We start from the raw sequence: 8,696 nt of genomic DNA, 5'->3' as shown, positions 1-8,696 counted from the left end.
CTTATTTGTGCATCTTCAGAAATTGCTACAAATATTGATGTTCACACTATAATATGAGCACCCAAAAAGGGAAAGATAAAAACAGAAGAAAATCTGAAAGCTAAGAGGACAGTATTTCTCATTTCAACGACTCCCTTGGGAGGACGCATGTAATGGGAGGGTTCATTTCTTGGTAGCAAACATCTAAAACTTCGAAAATAATGACTAGCTACATCAACCGACGAAGAGGCCGGTGCATCCCCACCTCCACCCCCCCCCCTTTTTTTAAAGAAAAACACTAACTATGAGGGACATTTTTTTTTATTTGCTCCCTCACGAGAAAGAAGTAAAACGAATGTGTCGTTTGTGGACCGACTTTGGTTACAATCTTATTTTGTTCGGGGATTGATCGATTTAATTATGCGATAAACAAGCTGGAGTGGCAAGCTTTTGCGCTAATATAGTTGCATCCTTCTGACTACTTTACGGAGGAGTATAATTTACTGGTTCACAGAACATGGTTTTGTTGAAAAAGTGAGACATCGACATGTTCATTTGAAGTATAGATAAACCTCAAATGATGGAAGATGAAAACGCCCGTTCTTCTTATTTTCCCATGAGCGTGACTCGCGTTCTTTTCTATTTCTTTTTCATCTGGGTGCCATACGAGCAACGAGGCAGAGTAATATCCATTCATATATAAATTGATCCAACCACAGTTTGAGTCAGCAGATTGAAAAATAAAACGAATCTTCCGGCCTGTCGTTTTCTGCATTCTTGAAGAAGAAGCCTGTGACGACATTAGCTCCCTAGAAGAAAAATTCAAGTAAAGCTGAAGGACAAGAACTGCTCGTCTTTCTTCCCACGGGGACCTTGGCCATGGGAGGAAAAGGAAAAGAAGGAAAGAGGCTAAGGGAGGCAGCAAGCAAACAAAAACATAGCGATGCAAATCTTTTTTAAGAAAGGAATCGAAGGGACACATGCCAAGGGAAAAGAACCGAAGATGACAAAATAAATCGACAAGTAAAAGAATAAAAGAAGGGCTGGGGACATGTGTATTGGAAATCTGCTGCCGGCGAGAAGGACTCAGAGCACTCTCCTTGCCGTGCCAATACCAACAAACATCACCGCCGCATGCAATCCCAACCACAACACACCGGACCAAGCTGCCAGGAAAAGGCAAATACGATGCCAACCATCACCGCCGAGCTCGTCCACCAAACCCGCTATCTCAAGGCGACGCCTCCAGCGAGGGAACGGCGCCGGAGCGCCGCGGCCCAAACTAAAGCTTTAGGTTTTCACCCGAAATAGGTAGGTTAGGGAGAGAGGGGATAAAACCTCGATGCTCCTTCAAGAATTTATCCCAGTCCAGATAGTGTCGTCGACATCGTGGACGCCACCGTCAGCCAAGGATTTCTCCCAGTCCAGAGCCCGCTTCCGGCCACACCCACCAACCACCGGAGAGAGATCCAGGGCCGGGGAGGTGAGACGAGAACTGTAGGAAGGTGCGGCGCGCAGTCATCTTCAGATCTGGCCAAAGGTCTAACATGGCAACATCCACACCAAGCCCATGCACACCGCCCCCTCACCGCCTGCGCAGCCGAAGACCACGGTTTGCAGCACCAACGCCCGCCACTGCCGCTAGGTCAACATTGTCTCTGTCATCTAGGCCCATCGCCCTGGTTTCCATGGACCCTCCCAAGGTCGCGACGAGCAACGCCCCCGCCATGCCATCCAAGCGCTGGCAAGCCGAGCGGAGGGTTAGAGGGAGGAGCCGTCAAGCATCCAGGAGAATGATGCTGATACCGTCCTCGACGTCGTAGCTGCCACCGTTGGCCAAGGGCTTCCCCTAGTCCAGAGCCCGCTTCCGGCAACACCCACCATCCACTGGAGAGAGGTCCGAGGCCGAGGAGGTGAGACGAGAACCACATGGAGGAGCATGAGCCATCTTCAGATATGGCCAGAGGCCCAATGGAGCGACCTCCACACCAAGCCCATGCCCACCACCCACCCGACCGAAGACCACAATTGCAGCACCAATACCTGCCACCCGCCGCGAGGTCGGCGCCGTGTCCACCATCTAGGGCCGCCGCCCTAGTTTCCATGGGCGGGGTTAGAGTTTCGCCTCCTCGGTCGTCCGGAGGCAGAGGCCATCCTTTTTTTTTTCTTTTTTGAAGAAGAATAACATTGATTATGAGGGAAAATTTCTTCTTCTTTTTGTCTTTGTACCTTCACGGGGAAGACATAAAAACGATTGTGTCATTGGTGGACTGACTTTGGGTAGGATCTTGTTTTTTCTCGTGGATTGTTCTATTTAATTTTGTGATGAACGAGTGGGAGTTGTAAATATTCCAGCTAGTATGTTTACCGCTGCATCTACTTTACTGGAATTTACTGGTTCATATGACATGGATTTGTTGATAAATGAGACGTGGAGATGTCCATTTGAAGTAGATAAACCTGAAATGAGGGAAGATGAAAACGCCCGTTCTTCTTGTTTTCCCATGAGCGTGACTCACCCGTTATTTTCTCTTTCTTTTTCATATGGGTGCCATACGAGCAACGAGGCAGAGTGATATCCATTCGTATACAAATTGATCCATCCACAGTTTACATCAGCAGCCTGAAAAACAAAACGATTCTCCAGGCATATCGTTCTCGGCATTCTTGCAAAAAGAGGATGTGGCAACATTACCTCCCGAGAACAGAAAATTCAGGCAAAGCAAAAGGACAAGCATTCTCACGGGGGCCTTTGGCCATGCCCATGGGAGTAAAAGGAAAAGAAGAAGGCAGCAAGCAAACAAAAACATGGCGATGCAAAACTTTTTCAAGAAAGGAATCAAAGGGAAACGAGCCAAGGGAAAAGAATCCAAGATGTCAAAATAAATCGACAAGGGGTGGCAGTTCGCTTTCCTTTTCAATTCATGAGAGGTGCTCGCTTTGGTTTCTTCCGTCGCCGTCCCTTTCCGCTCGCCATAGAGATCGTCACATACTCACATTTGACAGGGAAAATTACAGACAGGTTAGGACGGCTTGCAAAAATACAGTAATCTCTCTTGCGCTGCACCTTATATATCGTGCTTGTTCTGACCCAACCGGACGCATCTCAGGACTTCTGTTTTCGTTCCGTAGCATAGAAAACCGAAGACATCTCCTGGAAATTCGTTTTCCACCGATATTTTGTTTGATCGATGGCTTTCGTCTCTTGAGTTGTTTTCACCAAAAAGCAGGGCCTCGTTTTCTGTGAAGGAGGACAAAGCAAAACCCTCTGTCATGGAAAACGATGTGCCATGTGCCGCTCTACGGCAGAATACTATGCACCCAAAAGTTGTTCTAGTCCTTGTTTCACAATACTCCTCGGTGATTTTCACACGCTCCATGCCTCCATCATGCGTAGTAAAATGAATTTCACGGCTTTGCCAGAATGCGACGTAGTGATGTGTCGCACGGACAGCGAGCCAACTGAGTAGAGCTGGACATACGGTATGGTAAATCCTATGGAATATCCCAAATCGGAGGTGGTGTTTCAGCACATACTGTAGGTGCATATGAACCTATTATACAAAATGCAGAAAAAATAAAATTTTAAAATGTCAAAATATTCTTAGGTAAAATTTCGCGTCTATATTCAGACATTCTATATCTGCACCGAAGTTCTCGGGGGAAACGAACATTTTATGTGTTCTATGTAAAAAAACAAAAAATGTCCCGTGAATAGTCATGTGAGAACATAAAAAATGCCTTTTTTTAAGGGGAACACAAAAAAATGTTTTTTTCTGAAAACTTATGTGCGGACATAGAATGTCTAGATGTACATGGACATAGAATGTCTAGATGTACATGCGCAATTTCTTTTTAGATTTTTTTGATATTTTGAAATGTGTTTTCACACAGTGGGTTCATATGCACCCATGAGCCGAAATGAGTATCCCAAATCCTATGCAGCGTTATATATATTTTTTAGAAATGGTGAAACACCCCAGTCTCTGCATCGAAAAGATGCATCTGGCCTTTATTAAAATGCAGCGTTATATATTTCCGAAAATGAGCTCGCGCGGTTAGAATGGTCGTCCTTGCAGAGTTACTTTGGACTCACTGTAAGATTTGTTCTGTATTTGTTGTCAACGTTGAGTTGGTGATGGAAGAAAAACTAGCTTCCGAAAATCCTTTCCCCTCGCTATATGATACTATTTCTTATACTCGGACTAAGCCAGATTTCTAAATCCCCAGTGGTCCAATGGATGGTATTTGAAGGAGCAAAACGCTCGGATCTTCCAGCAGAATTTCAGCGCGGTTGACAGAGTTCTAGATCTGATCATCAAGGAGATTCATGCTTGGAGTTAGAGGGCCACAGGCCGTGTAAGAGCATCTTCACCCACGTTTTCTAAATCGCGTCTGGATTGATGCACGTTGGCTAGCATAAACACCACACTCTTTTTTAGCTCTAATTGGTTCCCTAGAATCGATCTGGATTGATGCACGTTGGCTAGCATAAACACCACACTCTTTTTTAGCTCTAATTGGTTCCCTAGAATCGATCTGTATATACACAATGCTGAGAGTGATTGTATTTGTAGCCTGCCTTTACAAAGAGATTAAAACGACATGAATAGCGAAAATCGCTTCATAATGGTGCAACGGAAGGAAGAATATGGTCATAACCATCTTCAACTATACCGATATTTTTCCAGCCTAGCCGCCGCCATCCTCCTCTCCCACCCCCCTCTCGGGCGGCGGTGGCGGCGCCTCTTCCATCAAACGACAAGGGGGAGGAGAGGGTTTCCGCGGTGGCTTTCCATGGGAGGTGATGAAGCGCCGGTGGAGAAATCCGGGCGGCACGACTACTTGGCCGGGGCCTGATGCTCTCCGTCGGTATCCATGGGGGATTCGGTGGAGCGATGGCGGCCTCTGCCCCTGGTGACGGCTCGGCGGTGGTACGCATGATCCGCGCCTCCATCCTCTTCCCTGGTGATCCAGCATGAGGGACTGGCGGCGTGGGGGTTGCTGGTCTTGCTTTGTTTTTTGTGGCGGTCCTCGGGTTTCTCTCAAGCGAAGATGAAGATCTACCGGAGGTCAGTTTGCGTTGATCTGGCTGTAGAGATGAGTTCCGGAAAGCTCCGCCGGCGAATGGAACAATGCATCTTTTGCCTGGAGTTTGCTGGATCGGGTGGTATTCGGCCCGCGCGCACACATGTTTATTCCGACCGTTTGGTTCCGGAGAGAGCGGCGCGAAACTCTATTCTGTGTTACATCAGGTGACTTTTTGGTCCATGTTGAAGTCAGAAGAAGGAATATCATGAAGGTCGGATTGGTGGGCTGGCTAAAAGAGGTTCGAGTCTCTGTGATGCTGAGGGATTTGCTTGACGTTTCGGGCTCCGCAGCAGTGGTATGCATGTGGAGACGGCAGCATAGGTGAAGTTCAGAGTCTTACATCTCAGGGTGAAAACCTAAGGTCTGACCTTAACTGGTTGTATGTGACAATGATCTTGTTGGAGGCATTGTTTTGAGAGTGGGGACTATCTTCAGGGTGAAAAGCTAAGACCTTTGGTCGGACGACAACGGCGCTGGTGCATTGTTCCCTTCTTGGAGGCGTCTCTTTGGAGAGTCTGTATTTCAGGTGTTGTCACGGCGGTGGTGCTATTCTTTGTTACTAGGTTTAGAAGTTTGTAGCGGGACTTTTATTTTAGTTTTAGCTACTCTTTTCTGCCTGTTTGATCCGTACCGCCACTAGGGTGGGATGTTGTTGCAGAAGCTAGGTGCAATTGGTATCTTTTGATATTATTATATTTCTTTTATAAAAAAACTATACCGATATATATATATATGTCTAATTAATTAACAAGTCCTCGATGAAGGCATTGAGGTTGAAGATGACGATCCCCACGGCCCCGCCGTAGGCCGCGGCCTTGAGCCCCGATCGGACAGCGTCGGGCTTCCCCCGACGCACGGAGAATAGGGCGCTCGCGGCGCCCCAGGCAAGCGCCTTGTTGAAGGCACCCTGGACGTGGAGCGCGTGCAAATTGGCCTCCATGGCTGCGAGAAGAACGAAGAAGGCCGCACCGCGGCGGATGCGGGGGCTGTTGCTGATGACCGCCCGGACGCCGCCGGCGAGGCGGCAGCCATTGGAGTTGGAGGAGCTGCGCAGAGTGCCCTTTATGAAGAAGAAGACGGATCCGACGATGCAGCCGACCAGGAAGATGACGCACGAGTCCGCGACGTTCTCCAGCTATCGTCATCGATGGGCTGCGCCCGCGCCTGCGCGCTCGATCGGTCGGCGTGAGTTCGGCGTTGGCAACGACTTAAATCGATCGGTAGGGTTTTGGGTGACAATCAACGTCGTGTATATCTATGCCTCAGACACGGAAACCACATAAACCACGGAGTCCTGCCGTGCTATATATCTTCAGCATTGGCATTGGCATTGGCACTTTTTTTAAGGGAACAGCCACGTTTTTCTGTAATCACATCTTGAAGAAGCTTTGAGATGATGGGGCAGCTCCGAAGCTTTGCTTTGCACGAAATCGAAGATGCAGGCTGCGTAGGCAGCTAGCTGAATTCCACAAGTTTAGCCTGAACGTGGTTGTGAATAGTTGTTTACGTTAGGAAGCTTAAGACACTAGTCTTGCTGGCATTGGCACTAGAAGAAGCAAGTAACTAGATATCAACTACACCCTAATGTCCCTATTCTGTTGTTAGTTTCAGAAGATATGAATCGCATTAAGCAATAGTTTGGTTTACCCGATCTGCATGTATTCTGCTGGATAAGAAAGGGTCATCTAGCTGACTGGCTCCTGCATCACAGAGGTACAGCTCAACATTTTCCACACCTAGAATTTTTTGTTCTGATATTTCGAACTTACAAGTGCCATTTTCGATTTATTTTTATATGGCCACCATGGAGCTCAAGCCCCATTTGTGGTTTCTGTACATTCTTACATTACAGCACGACACAAATACACATTGCGTAAGCAGGGTAAGTCATCAGATCACCAGTAGAATCATGTTCGCCCGTTGCACATGGTTAAAACAACTAATCACAGTCAAATCTTTCATACTCCAGTCATACCCACCTGTTAACAGTGCGCCGAAATTCAGCACTCAAACAACGGGTACAGGCAGTAGTATAATAAAACTTCTAAGAGAGAACGAGCAGGGTATTGCATTGAGCATTAAAATATATGTCTGACAACACCACTCATAATGGAACAGGATTAAGAAGAATCACGATACTGTAAGCAGAAAATACAGTGTCAAAACTGGAGCCGAGTCCTAGGCGTTCTGATAGTGGTGCAGAAAAAGGCACTGCTTAGTAGCTGGTTCCCACCGTCCCCAATGAGCTGCTTTGTTTTGGTAGATATCAAAAGAATGTACCGTCATTACCAACAAATGCAATGGTTTTAAATAAGGTGAAGTTCTACAGGCTTTTCTCCTCGCGACCTGTCAAGGGTCCAATCCTGCTAACATCAGCTTTCACCAAATCAAACACTGGTTTTATCATCTCCAAATGCAGGGCCGCAAACCTGTAATGCAATTACAAAAGAGATACCCCCTGATCTTTTTCAAGGAACATATGTAGATCTACGTATACAAAATCAGTAAAAGTTTACCTGTGCCTTCTCTAGCAGGAACATGCAGAGGGTCAGAGTCCTTGATAGTGCTAAAAACCTTCTACCTTGGATCCATAGTAGGAGCTGAAGTCGATGAACAAATATGAGTCGACCTGTAAATTGGAAAACTTAGCTACCTTCAAACTTAGTTACCTTCCTGATATAGATTTGTCAGTCTCAACGAGTGCCACTGACTTACTACCTGAGGTTCTGATATTTTTGTTAGGATGATCTCCACGTCACCGATTCCAACGGATCGGTAACAAGTCCTTGACCTCGTTCGCGCCCTGATCGGGGGCGTCCAACCCTGATATGGTTGGTGGGCCCCTGTGACCTGCGCTATATAAAGAGGTGGGGGCCGGGGCACACGGTACGAGGTTCACCGCGCCGCCAGTCACCCCACCGACACTCCCTACCGATCTAGGGTTAGCGCAGTGCTCACGGGAAGCACCACCACCGTCGCCATCTCTAGGTACTCCCCAGCGGAAGTACACTCTGTAATTGAGCCAGTTCACTGGTTCTTCAAAGACATATGCTACCCAGCTGTTGAAGCAGCTGGTGACAGAAAAGTATACTGGAGGTGCACATGGCATCAGGGAGCACATCCTCAGGATGAGCAACCTGGCTGCAAAGCTGAAGCCCATGGATGCTTGACACTGGAGCTGAAGCCTGCACTTACGGTTCACTTGGTGATGGCTTCATTGCCACAACAGTTTGAAAACTTTGTCATCAATTACAACATGAGTCTCGAGAAATGGGACATTGAAAAGACCATTGCCATGTGTGTGCAAGAGGAGGATAGACTCAAGGCACGAGAATGGAGGTACCATCAACTATGTGAAGGACAATAAGAAAAGGCCCTTCACACCAAGCAACAATGGTTCTCCTTCAAAGCAATATGGTAAAGCCCCAATGCGAGCATCGAAGTTCCGGCACGAGACAGCTGCCAGGTGAACAAAGATCAGTGCCTTCACTGTCAGAAGACTGGGCACTACAAGAAAGACTGCCCAGATTGGCTGAAAGAATTAATGGCAAAGAAAGGTAACAACTTAGTTTCCTTTGTAAATGAATCCCTGTATACACGAGTTTTCGAAATCTACTTGGTGGATT

This window comes from Lolium rigidum, chromosome 3, assembly GCF_022539505.1.
Source record: "Lolium rigidum isolate FL_2022 chromosome 3, APGP_CSIRO_Lrig_0.1, whole genome shotgun sequence".
Lineage (NCBI taxonomy): Eukaryota > Viridiplantae > Streptophyta > Magnoliopsida > Poales > Poaceae > Lolium > Lolium rigidum.
Note: the sequence above shows the minus strand (reverse complement) of the source record.